The sequence below is a fragment of the Talpa europaea genome (genome assembly GCF_964194135.1).
Source record: "Talpa europaea genome assembly, chromosome: X".
In the NCBI taxonomy this organism is placed as follows: Eukaryota; Metazoa; Chordata; class Mammalia; order Eulipotyphla; family Talpidae; genus Talpa; species Talpa europaea.
The window spans coordinates 87,146,484-87,172,310 of record NC_140081.1 but is presented as its reverse complement, the minus strand read 5'-3'; the positions used below and the strand labels follow the sequence as shown (position 1 = coordinate 87,172,310).

Below are 25,827 nucleotides of genomic sequence, written 5' to 3'. Positions count from 1 at the left end.
TGTCGTTCATTGTCGCTGATGAGAAGTTATATATTATTCTTATCATTGTTCTACTGTATGTAGAGTTTCTGGGTGCTTGGGATGTTTTCAAGATTGTCTCTTTATCTTTGGTTTTTAGTACTTTGACTTGGCTATGCCTAGTTAATTTGTGTTTGTTTGACCAATCCTCCTTGGTATTCTCTTGGATATAAAAAATGTTGTGTTTCCTAAATTTTGAAAAAATTATCGCCCCACATATTTCTTCTAGTCCTTCTTCTCTTTCCTTTGGGGACTCCAATTACTCATATGCACATGGTTTCCCACAGATATTAGACACTATGTTCCAGTTTTTACTGACATTTCTTTCTGCTTCCTTTTAGATACATGTATCCAAGTCACAAATTCTACTGTATGGTACAGCTAGTCAATTGATAATTCCTTAAAATGAAATGGTCTCTGATATTCTCTGTTTCTTTTCTAGTTTTTCCATTTTCTCTATTTGTAGCTTCCATCACAGTGCTGAATTCTACATCCACTCATGCATGTTCTTCATCTTTTCCACTTTTAAAATATTTCTAATCAGTTTTTAAAATTCTTGTTGGATAATACTTCAGCTAGGCATTCTCTGCCCTGGCTGCTAATGAGTCTATCTCTTGAGAATGTCTCCTGTTTTCTTTCCTTTTTTGAAAGTCTTCCGTTTATAGAATTTGAATATAAGTCATTATATGTAAAACAACAGAAACTGAAGTGTTTCTTCTATGAGACCGTTAATATTTGGTTTGGGATCGGTCGACTGTTAGACTGACATGGGCTGAGCTCTGTGATTGCTTTATTTATATTCAGCTCACCTCAGCCTTCGCCTTATTTAAAATCAGGATCACGACCTTCCTTTAGCGGGTCTTTCAATCCGAGTGACCTGAATAGCATCTCTGTTCTCCTTCCATCACCCCCTACTTTAGCCGATTCTGGTCAGGAAGGAGCTGCACTCTATTTTCTCTCTTGTCCATCTGCAGGGGGCAGGCGGGGACACCGGCGCTCCTTGGTGTACTCAAGGGACTCACTGCCTGCGAGGTTTCCGTTACTGTGCCTGCCCTCTCTGGACCATGTGCCCAGGACTGAGAAGAAGAGGGGTTTCTGTCTCACCTTCCCTGCCCCTCCCCTCCATGGCAGATCGCCACTACTTCCCACCCCTGTCGAGCTGAATTCATACTTTGTGAGTTTGGTTTCTCTCATCTCCTGGACTCGTGCTTCAGTACCATTATCACAGAAGGAATAATACCCAGTGTCCTGTTAATACAGTGTCTATCAGCCACATAATGTTCCAAAGCCATGTGCCTACTTGATTAAGCAATGAGATTACACAGCTGGCCTGGCTGGGAAGTCAGGCTTTGATCGTGGGAAAGTTTCAGCATAAGGTCTTTGAAGAGTCAGAGGGCCAGGACTCAAGGGATCGCGTGTTTGGGAATGGGATAAGGAGAAATGTCATCTCTGTCCACCCACATTTATAGGCTAGCTGAGAGATTCGCTCTCCTCTGGAACTTTGGGGAACCTGGAGCCAGAGCAGGAAAGCCACACGCGTTGTTTGGGCTTCGAGCACATGAAGCACTGCGGAATGGACTATGACTCATAAACGGCTTTTGTTTATAATAAATAAATGTGTTCATATTTTACTGCACGTAAGGATCCTTAATAGAGTATGTATTCACACATTTTTCTTCAGTTGCTAACTGTGGCTTTGGAAAGGATAATGTAATATTAAAATACTGGATGAGTAAAAGTCACGGCTATATTTAAAATATACATTTTCCTGTCTGTCTTCTTTTTCATATTTAGTGTCATGACCTTGTTGAACTTGGGAGACATTTTTTGACACATACTCAAAATAAGGAGTTGTGTGAAAGTCATCTATTGAGAAAAGCATGAAAATCACAGGGCATGTATTTTTTTTTAACCCCTTGTTGGTCTCTATCATACCTTTTGGGCATGCTTTGTGGCCTATACTTCCAAGCATCTCAACATAGGGAAATAATAATCATTCATTTCGTTTCACATTTTACTGGATACATTTCTTCGTAGATCGCAGGATTGCACTGGCCTCATTGAAATCCTATGCATTTCTAAGAGAAATCTACAAGACCTGCTCTCCAATAGAATTAAATCGGGTGAATTTGTTCCACAGTTATTTCTTCCATGCATCTCATTGTATTTCATCATGTAAGAAGTGATGTGATTATGGGCTTTTGTCTGAATGTTATTTTGCTCACTTAAGATTCATTCTCAGGAGGGTCGAACAAATTTGAATTTCATATGAAAGCTTTCTTTATGTGCTTCAGTAACTCTTGCCCTGTATATAAACGAAAATCTTCTTGGTGCAGAGAGCTACACCTCTCGCAGTGTCTGTGGGCCTGGACGAGCAGCGGGGGTTGGGGGGGGCGCTACTGGTTCTGAGTCTCATTATGGAAGTGCCACACATATTTCCCAGAGAGAATGTTGGTGTGGGAGTTACCCAACCCTTCCATAAATTTGACACAAAGTAAAATTAGTCTTTATCATTTGCTAGAAAATCTCTGAATTCAAAACAAACAAAAAATGCGCTTCCCTTCTTGCTGAGACAGTGAGGTACTGTGGAGAGAACACAGCTTGTGGAGGTGGTCTCGAGCGCGCCCCGGCTCTGTGCTGCTGGGAAAATTCCATAGTCTTTGTCAACATCACTTTCCACATCTGTAAAAATTCAAGAAGTATAATACCTACCTTGTGGGATTATCATAAGAATTAGAGAGAAGTTTTGTAAAGCATATGGCACTGAGCTATTATTATGGCAGCAAAGCCTAGGATTAAAAAAGCAGGCACTCTGGAACCAAACTGTTGGGACCCAAATCCTGCCTCTGATACGTATAAGCTGCCACTTAGGCGAGTTCCTTCACCTCCCCGTAGATCTCAGCTTTATTCATAAGTTAGGGCTCTCCTAAATAATCATACTAAATAATAGTGTGCACCCCATCAGTAGGATTAAATGAATTGGTGCGTGCAAAGTCCTGGGGGCTGGCACGTGCAGTGCATTCCATGTAAGCATATGCTAGTGTTACTTTCCATTCCACACAGATAATCCAGACCAGGGAGGGAGATGGGGGGCAGTTGGAGGTCTCAACTGCTTCCAGTTACTTCCATTGGTCTACAGTAGATGGGAGGTTCTGGGGGTTTGGGGGGAAATATGTGTACAGATAAACTGGATTCAGTAACAAATAACTATGAGAAGAATAGCAGAGACAGCTACTACAATTTATTGTGTGTGTCCTTCCTATAGACCAAGCTCCTTGCAAATATTTACCATTTTAGCTTGCACAGTTCGTGTGGGAGGAAGGTGTGCAGTTGTTTCCATTTTACAGTGGAGCCAACTGAGAAACTGAGGTTAACTGGCATTGCAAGGACACACATCTGACGTTCTGTGGAATGAAGATTCTCATGTCAGTTTTCCATTCGCTGAGCCCATGCACTCAAGCTCTCTCTGCCTTGCAGGCTGCTGTCTACTGCATCAAGTGGGGAGCCTGCCCAGACCTTCAGGCTGCTGTGCCCCGTGACCTCTCAGCTCAGTGGAGCAAGTGAATATGATGACAAATACTTCTTCTGTGGCTAAGTGCTAAAGTCCCGTGACCACCATCTTCCTGGACAGTGGTAGATTAATTAAATCCATGCTGATTTCGTATGTGTAGTTATTTTATAGACGAGAAAAGAGAGGCCCAGAGTGTAGTTTTCCTAAAGTTTCAAGGCCAGTTAGTAGATCTGAGACTCAAATCCGGAATTCCTGTTTCCATCATTCTTTCAAGCTTAGAGTTTGCAAAGTGGAAATAGCAGTTTATTTCGGACACAACTAAAAACTGTTTCTGACTATCGTGTGCAACCCCATAACAAAAGTCACCTTATTACAGTGCCTGGGGCTTACTTTTGCAAATGCAAAGTCATGCTTTGTCCATTATCAATATTTTGCAGGGAGGCGAAAGGGAGCCTCAAGCTTCCTGGGTACGTCAAAGTGAGTATCAGTAGAAATGAGTGCCAGATAGCCTTCATTAGGAAAGAAGCCATTATATTATCAATACTCGTTGCCCTAAATGGCATTTCCTCTGCTGCAATCACAAACACCATCTGCAGCCGGCTCCTCTGAAGAGGTAAAGATTTGACATTCATAATGTCTGGTGCTGGCAGTCTTAATGCTGAGAAATCTCACAGCACAGCTTAGGAAGAGCAAGGGTACAATTTCTGATTCATTGAGACATAAAGGATTTGTTCTTGACCTGTGTCAATTTCTTGTGCTCTGCTGGTTAGACTGGAGCTACTGCATCCCCTTTCTCCCCTGGCCAACAACCATATCATGGGTTTCCCTAATCTTTTGTTTTATGAAATAACTTCTCAGATAACTAACAAATACAAGTCAATGTCTCGAGCATAAAATTGCAAGTGCTTACCTAATTTGATAGCACAAAACTAGGAAACTTGTTCATAATGGTTTAAAATGTTATAGCCTTAAAATTATGTAACCCCTTGACCCTTTTTCCCTCCTCCCTCCCTCTTAACCCCAGAACCCTCAGGTGGATATTGCTGTCTGCTAGTTTATCATTATTTTGCTTTGTCAGTTTGTCTGTTTTACTTCCTTTATCACTCACCTATGTGAGAGTGTCCAATAGTTGTCTTTCTCGCTCTGGCTTATTTTACTTAGCATAATCCCCTCCAACTCTCCCATGTTGCTGCAAATGGCAACATTTCATCTTTAATTATGGGTGATAGTATTCCACTGTGTGGATAGGCCACACACATCTCCTTGACTCAGTCTTCTGAGGGCAGGCACTCAGGTTGCTTCCGTATCCTAGCTGTTGTAAACTGTGCCATAAAGAAACCAGTGGAGCATATCACTTTTGAAGTTGATTTTGAGTTCTTCAGATAGACACCCAATAGTGGTATTGCTAAGCTGTATGGTATTTGCATTTTCAGTATTTTAAGATAGGTCTAGACCACTTTCCAAAATGGCCGCATCAATTTACATTCCCACCAACAGCGTGTAAGGGTTCCTTTTCTTCCACTTCCTCTCCAGCTCTTGCTAGAAGTCTTTTTGAGAATGCCACTCTCCCAGGAGAGATGATATCTCATTGGGGTTTTAATTTGTGAGCTGCCCTTCATCTTTACTTGTTGTCTCCTCAACTTCCCCTCGCCCTGCCAGTGCAGTATCATTTGTATACTCAAGATGGTCGTCTTACCTCAGGAAATAACATCGGGGAAAGAAAAGAATGAGTGAAAATTATGATAAACAAATCTTTGCCAATGCCATCAAATCCCATTACTCCTTTTCCTATAGATCAGGTCGAATGGACGTTCTTGTTTTGATTAGATGACCTCTGAGATATTCCAAGTCAGGGTGCGATACCAAAGGAATCATGACTTTGCAAAACATATTGAACTATTACTCACAAAATAGATAAATGGAAGTAAGTCATGATATTCAAGACAATCAAGACTCAAACTTTTTTGTAATAAACTTTCAAAATTGTTTTGAATTTTGATTTACAGAAAAATTGCAAAGATAGTCTAGAAAGCCCGTATATGCCCTTCATCCAATTTTGTGTAGCAGTGACATCTAATTTAATCACAGGCATTAAATGACTATGGTGCATTTGTCAAAACTTAGAAACCAACACTGGTGCATCACTGTTAACTAAACACCCAACTTTATTTGGATTTCACCAGTTTTGCCACTAATGCCCTTGTTTTATTCCAGGTCTCGTCTAGGGATACCACATGGTATTTATTGGGCTTATCTTAGTCTCCTCTGGCTGTGACAGTTTCTTCTTGTCTTTTTGGTTTTTGGCTCAGACACTTTTAATAGTTACTCCATATGGCTCATGTGTCCCAAAGGCAAGGCTCCCAACTATTCCAAAAACCCTACTTTAGAAATTCTGACTTGAATTTGTAAGGACCACACTTACAAATTTCTGCCTTAAAACCACCTTATCAGGGCTTCCTTGGTGTCATAAGGGGTTAAGTCTCAGCACTATGAAGCTATCTGCAGCCACTGCACCATGAGTTCGATCCCCGGCCAGGGAGCTGACCCACATGGCACAGCAGATCTCTCCTGTTTCACCCGCTGCTCCCCTCAGCAGTGTATTTCAGTCAGTCTGCCTGTTATGCTCTCCACTCTGTCTCTGGTGAATCCTCTCACCTACCGCACTTCTGGCCTGTACCCCAGTTTTTGTATGCATACATAAATAAATCTTTAAAAAAAAAACACCACCTTATCACCAATCCTACTCCCTAGGCCCAATCAGGACTCTTCACGAACCCCCCTTTGGGACTACCCCTGAAGGTCCAGCAAGGGCGTACCTCCTCTTGCTCAGCTTGTTTCACATGCCCAGCTTTGTGTGACCCATGGCTTTCTCTTGGGGTTTTTGTGTCAGAGTCTTGACAGAGAGGGTCATGATGATTCGACTCAATCATTCACTAAATATACCAGTCATTTTATGGCATATGACAAGTGTGCCCACCAACCCCTCGGTGAGCCTTTCCAATGATGGAGTCCTCATTACCACCCAACAGAATCCGCTGGATCATTTCTGGACAGTCCTGTGCTGAGAAATGACTCTGGGAACCTGTTCTCATTCCTTGCAGCTTATCATCAATGTCTGTGTCTGCTAGAGAATCAAGGCACTGATGGAAAGTGACTCCATTTACAGTCCCACTCAAGGGGAAGGGCAGGACTCAGACGTACTTGAGGGGTGCAGCTTGGTTCAGATTGTGTCATTTGGTAGGTTCTGAATTTGGGCATGTGACTCAACCTCTGGGGACCTTAAATTCTTTACTGAACAAAACCACCAACTCCTAGGACTATTGTGAAAAATGAGGTGAAATAACATGTGAAGGCACCAAGCACACTGCTCTAATGGCAGCTGGTCAGGATGAAAGGTACCATTAATGTTATGTTGTGCTGTGTGGTTTATAGCATGTTATTACATTCTTTACCTCACAGTGCTGAATTCTAGCTTTCTCTTCCATTAACTAATTTCCTAAAAGGTTTAATTTTATTCTTCTGTTGACCTTTTCCCTTAATATTTAATTAAGCTGTTACCTAACAGAACTGAAATGCAAAATAACCGAGAGGCTCAGTTCTTAGCATTCAGGAATCCCATATTTCGGCAACACGTGAGATTAGTCATGACAGAGGATGGGAGAACTGGGCAAGGATTACCAAGTACCCCTACTAATCAACAGAATATGCAAATCAGACCCTGGCTAGTGGCAGTGATCTAAATCTCCATGGCAACAGCAGGGTTCGTAATCTACATGTGAAGAAGTGATTTCAAAGCTGCAATTCTATCCTAAAAACCTCTGCAAGGAGCATCAAGGAGAACAAAAACTGAGAAGTTGCCTCTCTTCTTGAAGAAATCCACCCAACTTTCTTAAGTTTACTGCTACCTTTACTTTCCTTGAGTTAAAACGACTGGAATGTTAATTGGCGATAATATAAACAGATAAAAGCAAGGTCGAAACACTCCACAAAATACAAAATTCATCTATTTGACCCAAAAGCTATTAACGAGGACGTGTATGTGTGTGGGGGGGCACAAGTTCCAGGTGGGTACCCCACTTCCACCTCTTACTAGCTGTGACCTCAGGCAAATTTCTTTTTTTATTTAAATTAAATTTCTTTCTGACAAAATAACTGTTTTTCCCATGACCCTTTCTATGTCCCCCCACCTTAGCCTCAGGCACCTCAGTTCTTTTACTAATATCCACTAGTATTTATAAGTGTTTGACTTCATTGAGTCATTCGCTATGGAAATGTCCCTTCTTTGTCATTGTCATTCTGACTTGACTTACTACATTTGATTTCTTTGAACTCCTTCCATTTTGCTGTAAATGACAGCCTTTCCTCGTTCCTTGTGGCCGAAGAGCACTCGGTGAGGTGAACAGGCTGCATCTTCATCCAGGCTTCTCTCAGTGGCACTATCTCGTTTCCATGCTCCACCTGTTATAAATAATGCTGCAGTGAACACTGTAGACCACATGATTTCTGGAGCTGATGGTTTCATGTTCTTTGGATAGATGCCCAAGGGCGACATTGCTGGGTCACATGGTATTAACATTTTTAGTTTTTTTAAGTAAATCCGGATCACTTTCCAAAATGGCTGCACCAGTTTATATTCCCACCACCCATTAGCTGTGTGACCTTAGGCAAATGTTTTAACCTCTCTGTGCCTCATTTCCTTCTTCTACAATATGGCGATAATAATTGTTCCTACCACAGAGTTGTGAGAATTGAAGAAATGAGCACATATAAAGTGTTTAGGATGGTGTCTTGTCCAGAGTAAATACCCCCAAAAATGTTGGCTGCCATTATTATTATCACACTGTCATCATGATTATCATTCATGCTGGTTGGTCCTGCTTCTGGAATATAGACTACCTTTCAGTGTGATACCCTGTGAAGAAAAGACAGGGTGAGAAAGGTTATATTTTCCATTTTCTAATTTTGTTTGTGCTGGAAAAGAGACTTGGAAATGTCAGCCCTGGAGAGGTCTTATAGGTATTATCATTTTCAATTTCAGTAAAACACTTAGGAAAATGATAACTGTGATTCTGGTTGAAGCATAGGATCCAAGTAAAGCCATGGTATTGTTTAAACCCTCGTGAAAAGTCTAGGAGCAGGTAGCTGTCTGTAAAATATGGTGCGATCAAAATTGAATTAGTTTACCTCTGAAGCTGAGTCACCTCTTGATCAAATTAATTTTTTAATATATATGTAGCTCCGAAAAATGAACCCGCTTTCCTGCACCGTGGTGGAGCAATTTTCTTTGTGTTCTCAGCTCATTTCACCTGGCCTCTGTCTGGTGCTTGATTAGGTTTCTGGTCCAAGCAGGATAATTGCAGTAATTCAAGTTTGGATTTAATTTTCAGTGCTTACATTTGATGGGAGATTATTCTAATAGATACTGGGCTACTTGCTCTGTGAGGTCAGAATTGTTGCTGCTTTTTTAAAATGCAAACAAAACTCCTGCCAATCACCACCCAGTGCTTCAGAAGCTTTTGGAGGGAGCCCAATGGTGCTGAAAGGGAATTAAGACTTGCAGTCAGAAACTTGGGGTTTGAAACCCTGCTGGCCTCCTTGAAGAACTGACTCTTTTCCCTTTGCTCCCATGTCCTTGCCTTTGCTTTTCCATTCTCTATTCCTGTACATGCTCCTTTTGCAAGTTGCTGATTCCTCGTTGGCATGAGGCAGGGCCAGAACCTATGAACAATAAATTAGTTGTGTGATGTTACGCAAAACATGATTTCTTGGTTGGCAACAATTTCCCCTGGTCTTTAAAGTGGTTGGGGGCCTCCCTGGTGGCTCAAGGGTTTAAGCACCACACTATGAGGAAATCCTCAGCCTCTGCAGCATGAGTTCCATCCCCGGCTGGCCAGGGAGCAACCCACATGGCGCAGCAGACCTCTCCTGTCTTGCCCACTGCTCCCCTCAGCAGTGTGTTTCAGTCAGTCTGCCTGTTTTTTCCCCACTCTGTCTCTGGTGAATCCTCTCACACACCCTGCACCCTATCTCTGGCCTGTACCCCAGCTCTTGAATGCATAAATAAATAAATATTTTTAAAAAATCTGGTCTCTGCATATTGGGTAGAGAGCCTGTTTAATAAATAAATAAATAAATAAATAAATAAATAAATAAATAAATAAAGTGGAGCCAATTGGAAACTACTGGGTTCCCTCTGCGGTCTTCATGCAGGTCAGATAAGGCAGTGGTTGTAAAAGGACTGGAAGTGATCCTTGTGAAGAATGAGTGAATATCAGCATGAGACTAGATTCCAGATCAGTCCGATGGCTAACTTGATTTAGCTCTGCCTTTCACTGTGGTTCTTCTGTTTGTGACGGGAACACAGCCACACTTTAACCTGCATTGACCATGAACCTACTCCTTGCAAAGCAGAACGTCATCGCTCTAGATGTCCGCCGTCTGCTTGCTAAACACACGAAGGAGAGTGAGGGCAGCACACTTCACCTGGCCTCCGTCTGTTGGTTGATTAGGTTTCTGGACCACACACGGTAATTGGAAACTACAAAACTATCATTTATTGAGCCCCTTCTCTCTAGGTGTGGGGATCCAGAGATGAAGTCCCTTCCTCAGGTTGTTCCCTTTTTTGTGGGTATGGCGGACAAATTGAAATGAATAGTATAAATCCACAAAAGGGATCTGTACAGGGTGCTGTGGAGTAGAAAAGAGTAACTGTGTCTTTCCACGGTGGTTGTCAGGGAAGAGTTCCTGAGAGAGATATGTGTGACATAAATCTTGACGAGCTTTCTGGTGGGTGGAAAAAGCATTTTCATAGATAGGGCCATTGGGGCTAGGACTGGAGGGGAGGTGTAGGATAAAGTAGAACTTAGGTTTGTCTGAAATATTCTGTGTCTGAGAGGAGAATGACAGGAGGTTAGGGTGACAGGGAAATCTGAGGCCAGATGACAGAAGGCTTGAAGTGGAGAGTCACGAAGTCTTGTTACCAGGGCATGACTGCTTCTCTTGGTTGGAATTGTAGCCACAAGTAGAGTAGTTTGGTCATAAGCCAGAGAGAAGGTGGTGGTGAAATTTGGGCAATAAATGAAATAGCAAGAGGAATTTAGAAAAAATATTAAGAAAATAAAGCATGCAGTATTTGGCTACTCCTTGAATATGAGATGGAAGAGGAAGAATTCAAGATAATGCCCAAGTTTCTCTTGACTGAGATGGTGGATGAATCTGGAAACAAGAAGTAACCTTAAGAGCCACATGGACTAAGAGAAAAGGAGCTGATAAAAAGTGCAAGGGAAGATAAAGTTTTCTTTGACTCTATCAGGGTCATTGGCTGAGTCTGCCAATTAAAAAAAAGATAAATTAACAAGAAGAAAACATACACATTTATTTAATATAAGTTTTGTGTGATATAAGAGCCTTCAAAAGGAAATGAAGACGAAAACAATTAGACCCGAATACATTATTGCTATATTCAGCAAAGAACGTGCATTTGTGTAGAAATATCATAGGCCAAGTAGTACGAGTTAAGTGAGAAAACTGGAAGAAACTCAGCACTGTCTATTCAGATTTTTCTTGGTTTCCCTTTGTCTTTGGAGATGAGGATGCTCCTCATTTCTGAGTACAGGAGAGAACATCTCCCAGGAGGATTTTATGACCTGATTGAGAGGGAAGGGGAGCTTAAAATCTTTAGTGCCATAGTTTGGGGTACCATTGTTTCTAACCCCCTCAAAAGTAATGGAGATTTTTTGGAGTTGTCAGATTCTAATAGTAATTATTTCTAGTTCTATTCATGAAACTGGATCCGCATCCTATTTCACGAGTCAGTAAAATGTCATCTTTCAGAGGCCTTCCCTAAGCTTCCAGTCTTAATTCACTCTTCTGTATTATGGTTGCGTAGCAGTCTTTTTGTTTTAAGTGGATCACAACTTACAAGTACATATATTTATGTTAATTCTTAGCTACCCGACTCTTCACTAGACCAGAATTTCTGTGTAAGCAAGGATCATGTCTGCCTTGTACCTACACTCAGCCTGCATTTGGTCAAACAACCCACCCCCCACCCCGTGGATTCATGAAGTCATGAAAGTAAATAGAAAGAGGTGGAGGGAGAGAATTAGAGGGTGGAGGGCAGAGTTCTAAGGAACTCTAATGGCCACTAAGTAGAAAAACGATGAGGAAAGGAGACTGACAGAGAGTTGTCCAAATAGAGGCAGGTGGGGAACCAGGAGAATATAGTCTCAAGGAATCCTATGGAAGAGTGTCAGGAAAGAATTATCAGTAGCATCGAATGTTGCTGAAGGGTTGTGTGATCACCGAGAAGCAGTCACTGGCTATAACAATGGGAAGGTTCTTGATGATCTCTGTGAAAGCAATTTTAGTGTTGAATAGGAGGTATGTTGACTATGTTACTATGTGGAAGGAACTAAGGTATTTGAGAAGCCCCCTGTACTTCCATAAAAACTCTATTTTTTTCCCAAAAAAAAGAAATAGTAAATGAAATATTTGTCTTTGGTAATACACAAGAAAATTCAGAAGCAAAAATGGACAATCTCCAGATGATAGAAACAAAGCAGCCATTCAGAGCCCAGGCCAAGAGGCACGGTTGAACGGAAATGGCCGTCGAGGGCATCAGAGCTGGAAATATACTCTGCCTCTCTGCCCTGATGCCACAGTCCTGTCATAGAATCCACGGGGCTTGCAGAAAGCTAGGAGCGAGGAAGTCCTGTCCAGTTCATGATAAATCGGGAAGACCCAAGGGTGCAGAATATAGAAAGTGTATCCTTTCTGGGGTGAGAGCCATAAAACTTTGGAACCCGGCGTCTGAATTTGTATGAAATAGCTGGGGAATTTAAATTAAAAAAACAAAAAACAAACCCTGAACCTGCATTCAATGAAACCCATACAGTGCTGGCGGAAAGAAACACAAAACTGTAGCAGTAGATGACACTGTTACCCAGTGTTTATGCGGGACTTCTCCAGAAAACAGCTCTCCCGCTGCAGGTGAGGCCTCTGTCCAATTTACAGAGCAAGAAGAGAAATAAACCGCTGCAGGCAGTCAGCAGCAACAATAAACAGGGTAATTCATGTTCCAGAAAATTTGTATAATAAGGCAATATGAAAGAGAATTTAGCATAAGTATCTGCAAAATGTTCAATGGGATAAAGGAAGGAGTAGAATCCATAAGGTGTGAATAGCACATTGTGAAAAAAGTAGCAGATGTATTAGAAATAACAAACAGAAATTGTAATAATGACATGTACAGAGACCTATACCCAGAGAGAGTGTGTGTGTACAGATGTACCATTTTTTTTTAAGATTTATTTATTTTTGTATACAAGAGCTGGGGTACAGACCAGAGATGTGGGGGGTGAGAGGACTCACCAGAGACAGAGCAGGGAACAGAACAGGCAGACTGATGAAATACACTGCTGAGGGGAGCAGCGGGCGAGTCAGGAGAGGTCTGCTGCGCCATGTGGGTAGCTCCCTGGCCAGGGATTGAACCGGTGCTGCAGTGGCTGCGGATAGCTTCATAGGTTGTGTCTTAGCCCCTTGACCCACCAGGGTGGCCCCCAGATGTACCATTTTTAATATTGTCGGGGAACAGCAACTGTTGTGGGCTTTTGGTGTCTTATGAGAAAAGAATTGCACGAAGCATCCATCATACAGCAAGCAATGGAATGTATTGGAGAGCAGAGATCAGCCCCAAGCTGTAGGCCAGCGGGTATGGTCTTTCTACTGGGTAGGGAGGAGACGCTCTTAATTACGCATGCTTTGCTCCCCCAACTCCTCCAGATTCCCGGAATTGGAACCCCCCCCCTTCTTTTTGAGGTGCGGTGAAACTGCATACAAAGGGGAACTGTGCCAGCTCCTCATAGTTGTTTTTCTTCACTATGGAACCTGGGCTGTTCAATATTCGATTCTTCCCAGGCCTCTTAAACCATCCAGTCTTATCTGGTCCTTGAAACAGGTGCTGGTTCCAGCCAAATTTCCGCGGGGTTTCTTCCTGATGGGTGCTGGGGCGCCCTTGCACTATCTCTGGCTGTGTCCCAGGTACTGTATTATTGTGTGATAGACTGTGTGTACCAATGAAAGAAAACCAAATTCAAACAATACACTACACCCAGCTGGAGAGGAGACTAGAGAAGCACCCAGATTCTGCACAAAAAGAGATAGAAGCAGACAAGAGGGTTGAGAGCCGTGGGGAGAGAATGCGTTCTGCCACGAACAGAAGTGGCAGAAGAACAGAGAGCGATTTAAGGAGCAGGCAGATGAGGAGTTGATGGCTGCGTGTTCAGAACTGAGGAAAAACTGCTGAACAATTCAAACAAGTACAACTGAAGAGGACTGCGGTGATGGGAAGACTTTTCATGTTTTCAATATTCAAATACCAACCACATCCTAGTTGTGCCTCTCCAAAAGGGACATTCACACACACACACACACACACACACACACATTCTCTCTCTCTCTCACACACTATAATACATAGTAAGACCAGAGGGAGTGGGGAATGTGAAGTAAATAAATGGGGGTTGCTGGTAAAGACATTTTTTTTTTCTTTTCAAGTATCTCGGCTATGAGGTTAGGAAGATGGAACAGGCATCGAATGCACTTGCCTGGCATATTAATTTATACAACTGCATGTGCACGCTCATGTGCAGACCCATTCCTAGAGCCAGTGGTGAAAAATGACAGAGTATGATTTTTTTGATGGTATTTATTTGTAGTTTTGTTATTCATTTGTCAGTCATTTCCGTATCTATATAACTTTGGGGGTACATTTTCACACCTCCACATGTGCTTCACTCATCCTCCACCAAATCTCCTGACCCACCCCTTCCCTGCCTGTCCGCTCCTCCCTCCTACCTCTTTCTTCTGGTCACCAGAATATTTTTCAGTCTAAGAGTTATTTCTGCTGTGCTTGGTCAGTGTGTTTTATTTGGTTATTTATATTCCACGAATAACTGAAACCATCCCGTAGCTGTCTTTCACTTTCTGACTGATTTCGCTTAGCATCCTTGCCTGGCTGAGCACATACATGGAGGGATTCTTCAAAGCCTTTCCTTCCCTGGAAGCTATTTCAGCTGCCTGGGCTGTCATTAAAATGTCACCACTAGAGGCGCTGTTTGCGGGATCCTATTGCCTCCCCCAATCCCAATTAGAATGAGCCAATTCCCCTGGGGGGTGATGAAGATTTATTAATACTCATTAACCCAGCACTGATGATGAGAGTATCTGATTAACAGCTAGCTGTCTTGTTGGAAAGCAGTGACTGAGGGCTAGGGTGTAGGAAAGGACAATTTTAATGAAGGAGAAGAACTAGGAAAACCAGGATCCAAAGTCTTGTCTGGAAGAGCAGGTTCTTATGGGGCCTCACAAAGACAATGAGCATCTGGCTGAGGGGCTAGCTTTATAGCATTGCCTGAATCCTGCCTGGCGTGTTTACGCATGCGCGCGTGCACACACACCCACACACACATACCCACCCATCCACCCACTCACTCACTCACTCACTCACAGATATCCATGCTATATTGTTTCAGTTCTTTGTATAGAAACATGGGGCACTGTTGTTACCCTTAACAATTGTATTAGATGTAGTTTTTACAGATCAAAGAATGCCAAGGTTTTGCCAAGAGAAAGCAAAAATTGTTATTTTAGGAACAGGAAGGGGAATGCCATAGATAGGAATGTTTTTTAAATATGTTTTCAATATATTCAAATACCAACCAAATTCCAGTTGTCCGTCTCCAGTAGGAACATTGAGATCTACTTAGAGGAATTACTAGAATTATCTGACTTGGACAGTCATTTTCCCATAATCTTTTTTTCCTTTTCTCTCAAGTTTTAACATCATGATCATCATAACATTATGATGATGATCCCCAAGCTCCCTCAGATCCCTGAGATCCCCAAGCTCACCTCAGCTATTGCAGGAGAATGACTGACTCACTGTGACATATATGCCGATTTCATTTTCATTTTGACTGGCATCTTCCCAAAGGGATCACTTCTTCTAAGCCCTCTGTTGATGGCAGTTGTAAATCGATCAACTACTGTACACTTGAACATCACCATTGACGATATGTGCCGAATACCATCCGTGGGAAAGGGAAGGTGATTGCCTTACCAGCAAGAAATAAACAATTCACAAATGTTCATCAGAATATCCACAGAGCACATTTTACTTTTCCCGGTTCCAGAATGCTTCATGACCATACAGTAATCAATATTTCACAGAAATGTACATTCCTGCAGGATGGTTACAATAGTTGACTAACTGGTTCCCGGTTGATTCAAAGTGTTGAAACATAAGAATACAAGGTTTTGTAAGTCATCTTAGCAGGGAGATAATAAGGCCTGGTGAGAAGACTCCCACACCAGGAGTCAGTTCGACCCCAGTATGAAATTTGGCTTTGTCTGACTTCACCCCCCAACTTCCTAGCTTCTCCTCATCCTCCAACAATGCATCTTTAGTGAGATTTTTTTTTTCTGGGGCCAAATGTAATTCCTGCCTTTCTGCCCACAGAGTTGAACGGTGCCTTCTTTGGGGGCACACACAACACTTTGTACATTGGGTGCCACGCCGACTTTCGGTAGTAATCACAGTGGGGCTTTTGTTATTTTGTTTGCTTGTCTTTCCCCTCTGTGGGAGGCCTGGGCAGTCACTGGAGAGGCAGGAGAGCCGTTGGAAGAATGTGGGCTATGAGGGGCAGAGTGCGTGGACTTGAATCCTCGCTCAGCCACTTCACACCTGATGGAACTCTTTAACCCTCTCTCTTTGCCTCAGCTTCTTATTCTGTAAAATGGGCATAAGCTCACAAGATTGCTCTAAGTATTTAATGAGTAAACATGGATAAAGTACTTAGAATTGGGCCTGAGATCTAGTTAAATTAATGATTGCTGTTAGTCTCTTTGCTTCCTTCAAGATGTAGCTCAGTATGTACAAATAGTAGCGAGGCAAAAAAGAAGGGAGGAGAGAAGGAAGGACAAACTCATTGAATGTTCTTGTCTCAGATCTCTTCTCTAGAATGAGATGGTTAATTGAGCATCAAGGCCCCTGTTATGAAATTAGGTTCTAATGTTGCTGGAGGTCTTCGGTGGTTGCAGGAGAAATTACTAAATAATTTCAAACTGTCGGTTATACTTGTAGCTGTTGGTCAGAAGGGGAAAGTTAGAGCAGATCAGTTAGAACAGGTACTGGAGAAACCCCTGATTCACAGAATAGGCATGGGCTGTGACGACATGAAGACACCATGTGGAGGGTTTTTCTCTCTTTTGGCTGAACTCTAGCTTCCTACAGCTGAAAGCAGATAGCACAAGGAAAAGCTTACAATGTGGAAAGCCAGTTTTCCCCTATATCGAAGGAACGGAGAGAATTGGGGGCACATTTACTTCTTGTCTCTGCTACGTGGTGATGAAGACAAAGGCCAGGCAGTGTCCTTTGAGTCTCCAAAGCCCCGGATACCCTGGTCAGACCAGACCCTGCTGGTAAAGCAGTCCCCAGGTGAGAACTCAGGATGGCATTACCCATGATTTCCAATCATTTAACTTTAGAGAGAATGGCAGAGATGTCCTCTTTAACTAGCACTCTAAGACGTTATTGCTATCATGTGGGGGCTGTGCTAATAACTTCATCATCAATCTTATCTAGTTTTGTAACTCAGTTTTTTTTTTTTAAAAAAAAAAAAAAGGGAAAACACCACTGAGTTGAAAATAATCTGTATTCCTTTTTCAGTTATGCAAACCAAGAGGTAGCCATAGCCAGGCACCAAGTTCCAGACCCAGGGCCAAGGAAGAAAAAGTGGTGGGCATTTCAAAGGACACTCCGTTTAAATACTGGCACTGCCACCTGTGTGCAGGCCAGAAAACCGTCAGTTGATCACTTCTTCTCTCTAGACTTCACTTGCCTCATCTGGAAAATGGCGGGTGGTCATGATAATTATGATAATTACAGGGCGTGGCCACCATCAGAGGGGATAGTGTTAAAAATTCACCTAGTTGCTTGATCAGTAAGAACTACAGTACTCACTGAGTGTTAACCACCATTTGAAATTCTAGTTTGGGCACCAAGAAAATCAAAAGCAAAAGCAGAGTGGAGTGTTTGAAAACCACTGGTTCTTGGTTCCCCCGAGGCCCGTGGCCTGTCTTTCACCCTCCTCTGAGGCTGGAGGCTGCTGCTTGCTCAGAATTCAGTGGGTTCTCCTGTTCACATCCCAGTCGGTGTCTGAAAGGCGATGTGTGAAGACTCTCAATCCTGAGTGAGCACTGGATCTTTTTCCCATTACCTCTCTGCTCCTTTAAAAAAAATGGAAACTCTTGGGCCTCCCCAGTGGCGCAGTGGTTGAGCGCTGGGTTGCAAAGCTGCCCGCGGCCTCTGTGGCGCAGGTTCCATCCCCGGCTGCTCCCCGGCCACCGGAGGAGGGTCCCGCATGGCGCGCAGACCTCTCCTGCCGCCCGCTGCTCCCCTCAGCAGTGTCCTTCGGTCCTTCTGCCTGCTCTGCTCCCCGCTCTGGCTCTGGTGAATCCTCTCGCCCTCCCGCGCTTCTGACTGTACCCTGTGCTTGTATAAACAAACAAACAAAAACAAACAAACAAACAAATAAATAAATAAAACGTGCCTCTATTAAAAAAAAAAAGCTTTAAAAAATGGAAACTCTTGATAGGAAATTGGTGAAAACAGTGCCATCGGCAAAGAGGAAATCAATCCAGAGTTACTCAAGTGCTTTCGAATCCCACCCCCGGTGGTAAGTAATAATGAAGCCTAGATCATTTGCAAACACTGCCTTCCCTCCCTCCAATCCTGAGATTAGGTCACCTTCCTCCAGAAATCCTGTTTCCTGCAACAGCTTAGATTCAGAAATATTACTGATTGTCTGCTTATGCCTTAAATCCTCCTATCATTTTTTTCCCTCTAGCTTTTCATTTAGATTACCTAGTTCACTGGGCAAGAAATGAAGACAGTGTTACAGACACTTTGCCTCTGAGTCTTGCGCATTTTGAGCCTGCCATCAATGTTTCATCCTAGAAATACCACATTTGTGTTCGTTAGCCACTGGTTCAGTTCATAACATAGCAAGTCTTCCTTCAAAATCTTCAACTCTTATTGAATAAAATGGAATGGAACTCACTTAGACAAGCTGGGGCTTTTGTTGCCTGTGAATGCCGGCATCACTGAGCTGACCCTCATTTGGTGCAGAAAACACATATTGTATCTACAAAGTATTTCCCACTCATTGGATGAGAAAAACGTTAGAAGATCCGATTATCTGCCTCGACCTAATGTTCCAGTTCACCCAACAGGATCTTCCAAAGGCAAACGTGCTAGATATTTCTGTGCCCCCTCAGACAGGACCATAAGCATTCTCAGAAATGCTCTGCCCCTGGTCCATGCTATTTCTTGGTTGTTCCATGGGTAGTGTAGTTTTTAATGACAGAATGAGAACCTTGAGGGGAATCGACCCCCGCACCCATTGAGGTAGATAGGATTTCTGCTGCATTCATAGAACCTTCTGGAGGAGAATCAGCAATCAATGATAGCATTTAGCAACCCCTACTGAAGAGAATATTTTCTTTGTAAAAAACTTAAAGCCCCCCATACGAAAGCTTAAGGTCATTTCCTTGTATTCTCTCCTTGTGATCAAGAAAGCAACCTCCATTCCAGGTTTTCTTGATTAAATGACCAAGCAGGTAGGTAATCAGAGGCTTTGAACTCTTGATGTTGCAATTGCTATGGCTAATTAAATGGCAAAGAGCTGAATTCATAGCTATGATTAATGCCATCAGGGTGCTCTATGATTTTAATGTTCATAAATTATGACTGAGCAATGAAACTTTTATGTGCATTATAGGAATTTTCTTCTTAAGGATCAGAATTAATCAGTGTGTTCCCAATTGATTTTAAATATAAACCACAGGTGACTTCAGTAAATTCAATAGCTTAAGTATTTAGAGAATCATCTCAGTGAGAAGACATAGTGAAGACCACATCATTATCCAGGACAAGGGAAGCTGAGCTTTCCTGGCTTTTTATTCTGAATGTAAATCAGGAGAGCCCATCAATTTCTAAAAAAATTGGTTCTGGAGACCTTTGTTTCTGAAGCATAATTCCCCCAAATGATCTGGCTAGGAGACACTCTTTGCTAGTTAATAAATGTGTCAGGTTCTATTACAGAATACAGTAGTCACTCCTTCTGTCCCTGGAATTCCAGTGTGACATTGACAAGATTTCCTTCAATTGCATTTTTCTTCCTGCTTGGAGTTCAGAATGGCTTCTTTCTAGTCTCCTCATTTGTGTTTCTATCTGGTGGTTTCTCTGGGCTTTGGGACATAATTAGACTACACAGGTAACACTTCTGGCCCAGTCTCTAAAATACCCCCCTGCGGCCTTGCTTGGCCATGGTGCCATCCCAGTGTTGTTTGCCCCGGGGCGCTTGACCCTGCCTATCATCTCTCCCTTTGAGCGCATCCTCAGTGCTTGGCCTGGTTACTGATCACGCCGACGTTTTGATGGACTGTTAGTGGAGATGGCGAGCAAACTGGCAAGTGGCTCCGGTTATGTTTATCTTCACAAAGGAAGGGTGTTTGAAATCTCTCATTTTCAGAGTTTCAGAAAGAGAGCCAATTCCTTCCTGCTCTAAAGGTACTGGGGCTGCCCATGAGGAGGCTGTCTGAATTCTCTCATTTTCACTCATCATGGTCACATCTGTCTGGTTTTCTGTCTCTCTCCTGGAGATGCCTCTTGAGAGCAGGTCCCCTCAGCTTCTTCACAGCTCATCTGAGGCCTGCCAAAAGAGATTGGCAGAGAGCGATCAGCATTCTATGCTCTGATAACTCACATAACTCTCTCTGAAAAGAATGCTAAAACCTGGTTCGCAAGTGAACCCACGAGGAACGGAGCCAGAGACATTTATATTTTCCTTTGGAATCCAACCTGGAGTCTAGTTCAGTGGGGTAGAAAGGGAAAGGGGTAGATGAAGAGGTAGGAGGAACAGGAGCATATACAAGAAATCATAGACTCCCAGAGCCAAAAGCATCTAAGAAACATCTCCTTCCAGGGGTTTCAAATGCTTTGTTTCTAGCAGGGGAATCTTTTTATTCTTTTTGTATTTTAAACAAGAAACCCTACAAACCCCATCATCTAGAAGGAGAGGACAGCAGAGGTACCATGGGTGAAACCTTGGTGAGGTAACTCCCACTGCTCTTGAGACTCTTCAGAATCTGAAAACCATTAATCATGTCTAAAGGGTTTCTTTAAAAATGGGGAAATGAAGCCCCCCCCCATCGGGAAACATGACATGCCCCAGGCCACACGACCGATTAGAGGCTGAGACAAGAATGCAATGTATGCCTCCTGTTACATGGGCTTCATGAATTGAGTTGGAGAGAGGCACCATGAATGGTCCCTTCCTGAACTGGACCAAGGTGAAAGCCTGGTGGGCAGTGCAGTGGGGGGTGGGGAGGGAGGTCTGGGATGCTCATGGGAGATGGGACTCACCCAGCATAGAGGAGTTGGGAGCTCCAGGGATAAGCAGGGAAAACTGAAAGTCTCCATATCTGGAGGAGATCCAGAAAGTTCCATAGCAAGCGTACAGTGTGACTGTTAAGAGCAGAGCAAGACAAGAGAAAAAGGCACTTTGGAAATCAGTATCAAAGGCAAATTCTTTATTCTTCCTCCCACTAGAATGCCGCACTCTGGGTCTCTGGTGGCAGCGAGGCCGCAAGGAAAGGCGAAATAAGCTTCTCTAGGGTGGGCAGCAATTCTTTCTTTCATTATGCCTTTCCAAGATGGATGGGGTTTTGGCACAGTTCTCCTTTGAGTATTTGAGAGTTATATTTACACTCTCTGTTCTGAAACACTGAGGAATACATATGAGAGTTAGCGGAGGGTGAACATATCTGTTTAATTAATGGTTAAGCTGATTACACAATATAATTTGAATACAAAGTCAAAATGGCCTTCCTCCCCTTCCCCAGGGAGCATCCCCTGTCTGGCCGCAGACCACTGTGAGCGCTCTCCGGGGGAGACAGGAGAGGCGTGTGGGCCTGAAGGCAGACAGCAAAGGAGTTAGAGGCCCACCCCCCCACCCCCCTTCCCCCTCTGCTCTTCCCTCCTCTCCCCGCTCCTCTCCTCGCTCCCTCTCTCCTCTCACCAACTGCACATCCTTTGTTTTCCCATCCATGGAGACAGAGGACTAAAGGAGGTGCTGAAAGGTAGAAGTGCACTCTATGTGCGGACAGAAACATGGGGTGAGAAGTCGGGATCCCCCTATACCCCTTACTTTTCAAGTTCATGATATTTATTTATTTTATTTATTTTATTTTTTTAAAGATTTATTTCTTTATACAAGCACTGGGTACAGTCAGAAGCGTGGGAGGGTGAGAGAATTCACCAGAGCCAGAGCGGGGAGCAGAGCAGGCAGAAGGACCGAAGGACACTGCTGAGGGGAGCAGCGGGCGGCAGGAGAGGTCTGCACGCCATGTGGGACCCTCCTCCGGTGGCCGGGGAGCAGCCGGGGATCGAACCGGTGCTGCAGAGGCTGAGGGCAGCTTTGCAACCCAGCGCTCAACCGCTGTGCCACAGGGGAGGCCCGAGTTCATGATATTTAATTGGGAAAGAGACATAAGAACAAGAAAGGGTCTGTCGACACCCATAGAATGCATCCAGTGATCGGCTTGCACCCCGTGGTGCCCTGAGCGCACGGCGGAGTTTAATTTTCTATAAAAGAGCAGAAAGCCTTGGTGGGTGCCATCGAGTCAATGTGTTTACACGTCCATGCTCTTTGGGATGTGTCTCCTGGCCTCACTATGCATTTCTGAAATCTGTGTTTACCTCCAACAGCCGCCTCAGCGTGGCCAGACCAAGTTTGATTCATTTCTGAAAAATGTCATTCACAAAACTGTAATGTGGGGGGTACAACTTCACCCCTCCGTATGTGTACAGGCTTCACTCACCCTCCACCAGAGCTCCAGTGCCCATGTCCTATCCTCTTTCTTTCCTGGTTGCCTCCTTCCTCCTCACTGTTAGCCAGTATATATTTCAGAGTCTAAGAATGAGCATTGTTGTGCTTTGCCATCCGATAACTGGCTTTCACTTTCTGACTGACTTAGCATAACCGCCGCAAGATCCATCCATTTTGTCCCAAAGGGTGATGCTTCACCTTTTTAATAGCTCAGTAGTATTCCATTGAGTGTATATTTATATATTCCGCAATTTATCCAGTCATCTGTTGAAAGGCACTTCGGTTGCTTCCATGACTTGGCTTTTATGAATCATCCTGCTCTGAAATCTTTTCATATCAGTGTTTTTTCACATTCTTTGTGTAAATACCTAGCAGTGGTATTACTGGATCATATGGTATTTCCATTTTTAGTTTGTTAAACAAATCTCCACTCTGTTTCCATAGGGACTGCGACAGAGTATATTCCCTCCAACAGTTGGGGGAGCCTCTCCTTTTCTCCACCCCCTCGATCCCCAAGCACTTGTGGTTTCCAAATTTGATATGGGCCATTCGCTCAGGGATGAGGTGGTATCTCATTGTGGTTTTGATTGGCATTTCCCTGATGATATTTATGATGAGCATTTTCATTGCGCCTGTGAGCATCTGAATGTCTTCTTTAGAGAAGTGTCTCTTTAGCTCTATACCCATGTATTGATTAAGTTGTTGTTTTTGAATTGTATGAGATCTTTATATTTTTTGGGAAATTAACCCCATGTCAGATGTGTGATATGCAAATAACTTTTGCTAGTGCATAGATTGCCTATTTGTTTTTGTGGTAGGTTTTTTTTTTTTTTTTGAGGTCCATTGGTGTTTGAGACCTGTGGGTACTTTCTTTTCTTTCTTTTTTTGACTTAAAATAGTTTCATTTTGTTTTTTAATTTTTTAAAATTTTTTTATTAGTTTTTATTGAGAGAACATTGGTTTACATCATCATGTATTAGAAGTATAGGATCTCCCCTGTCAGGTATGGGTGGTTTGTGACTCTTTTGGGTCAGCTTTAGCTCAAGGGGTGACCTCCCCAAATTTGGACCAGTACTTCTGGGGGCATCCTGGAAATACCTTATGAATGGGGTTTGTACACGCACGCGGTGGGTGCTCTCCTGGTGGCCATGTGGAGGAAAATCAGCATGGGAAAGCCCTCCTAATTTTCTCAGCGCCATCTCCTACGTCTTCCCCAGTTCTTTCCTGCATCAGACCTTCTGTACCTTCCAGCTTTTTCATGCCTGCCTTGGTTCAGGGCCCCAAGAAGGACGCAAGAGGAAAGGAAAAAAGGCCCGTTGGTGTGGTTTTTAGAAGGTAAAAACAGGCAGACCTGTCCCTCCCACACTCAGATCTCTGGATATTTGGCCTCGCTCAGATCTCCTTCCTTTCTCTTTTGGGCAGTGAGACTGTTTCCCATCACAGGACTTGGAATTTCATTGACATACACCCTGGGCCCAGAAACAGCCCCGTACCTTTGAGAATCAATAGCAATCAGTCATTAGGCAATTATCTAAACCAGCTGTTATTGAGCATAAACTATGTAACAGGAACAGTGCCAGGAGGTGGGAATATAGTGACCAATGAGACCCAGATGGTCCAGATTTTCCAGGCGGCCCAAGCTCAGTAGGAGCTGACCCTGGTTTTCCCCCAGGAGTTAAAGGCTCAAGAAATGGATATCTGGACAGGCTTGAGGTGTTTGTCAAACTCTTCTACCTGGTCTTCACTTTTTCTTTTGGGAAAGCGAGGTGCGCCTAGGATAGACTGGGCTGCAGAAAGCTGAGGGCCTGTGTCACTGTCCTGTAATTACCACCCCAGCCCTTCAACTTTCACTCCAGGTTGCCTCTGAGGGCACAAAGTAGTGCCTACAGGCAAGAGGCATTTCAAGATTGGGGGACCTGGTGGGGAGTGGCAGCTGTTCCCCTTGTGGAAGCTGCAGAAGGGCCCAGGGATTCAGATCTGAGGGGCTCAGGCAAGAAAAGAAGGCTGGAGTATGGGCTTGCGGTTTTGCATCACACTGATTCTTAAAAGATCTGGAGGGGGGGCGTCCAGTAAGAGTGTAGTGGCACCTCCCAAATAGAGCAGGTCTACCCTTGAGGGCTTCCTTTTTGGCATCAGAAATCAAGTGAATCATATGTTTCACACAGGGACATTGCTGGACCCATTTCTTGTCTTGCATTCCTGACCTCCCGAGTCCGTGTTCTCCAATTAAAATATGGAACAGGGAAAGGACAGAAATTGCGAATAGAGTGTGGCGAGCAAAAAAAGATTCCCGAGCTGGAGAGAAGCCGGCCTGCCTGAGCTTGAAGAGAAAGGGAAAAAAAAAAAGAAGTTAGAGGGTTGGAGAGTGGCCAGAACTTAAATAAGGCGACTGGATTGTGCATTTCCCCAATACCGCCTTGTGGTCCACCCAAGTCCACCGCCAGGATCCCAAACCCAAGGGAAGGCTGAGGGGGCGCGGAGGAAAAAACGGGGTTCGGATCGCACAAAGGGGCCTGAAATGAAAAGTCAGCAAAAACCACTGGGTGGCAGCGTGGTGTGCGGGCGCAGCGCTGCAGTGCCGCCGCTGCCGTGGGGGGCTGAACCCCGTCTGGGAGCCCCGAATGGCTACAAGTGTCGCCGGGCAGAAGACCTCAGCTGCGGTGTGTGGGGGAGCAAGAGTAGTGAATGGGGGGTTGGGGTAGGGGCCGGCCAACTTGATAGTGTCTCCAGCCTGCGCCCGGCGCAGAGTCCCACACAAACGAAAAGCACCCCGTCCTCCCCCGTCTCCAAGCAAAGCGCAGCACCTCCAACCCCAGCACCTCCTCCCGGCCTCCTCTCTCACGGTTCCCCCCCTACTCCTGTCGGGGGGAGGACCTGGGTGGGGGCCCGCGGGGTCCCCTACAGGTGTTAGCCCGCGCGGTCGCCGGGGACCAGGGGCGGGGGCCGGTGGGCGGCGGGGCTGCCGCGGGCTGGGCGCCCAGAGGGAGGAGCCGCCGGGGAGGGGGCCCTGGGAGAGGCCGTCGCGCTCTTCCGGAGGGTGCCTGCGGCGATCGGATGCCGCGCCGAGACAGCGCCGCGCCCAGAGCCGCCGCCGCCGCCGCCACCGCGAAGATGCGAGGCCATTACCTGTTTGAGCCCCGTCGGAAAGCCGGCCCGGGCCAACTCCGCCCGCTGCTCAGGCCCCGAAGTTGCAAGGACTAGTCGCCGCCTCGGAGGGGCCGGGGCCAGGGCGCACCCCCCCGCGCGCCGCCTCCGCCCTCCTCCCGGCCGCCCGCCCGCGCTCCCTCCCTCCGCCCGCCTCCTCCTCCGGCCCCCTCCGCGCGCCACCGGGCGGGGGGTGCCGCG

General features: G+C 44.5%; 1 protein-coding gene across 3 annotated transcripts in view; it reads left to right on the top strand.

Moving 5' to 3' along the window:
• FGF13 (fibroblast growth factor 13) overlaps positions 1-25,827 on the top strand; it is a gene marked incomplete at both ends in the record, with an annotated part of 420,784 nt that overhangs the window by 328,594 nt on the left and 66,363 nt on the right. The window lies entirely within an intron of this gene.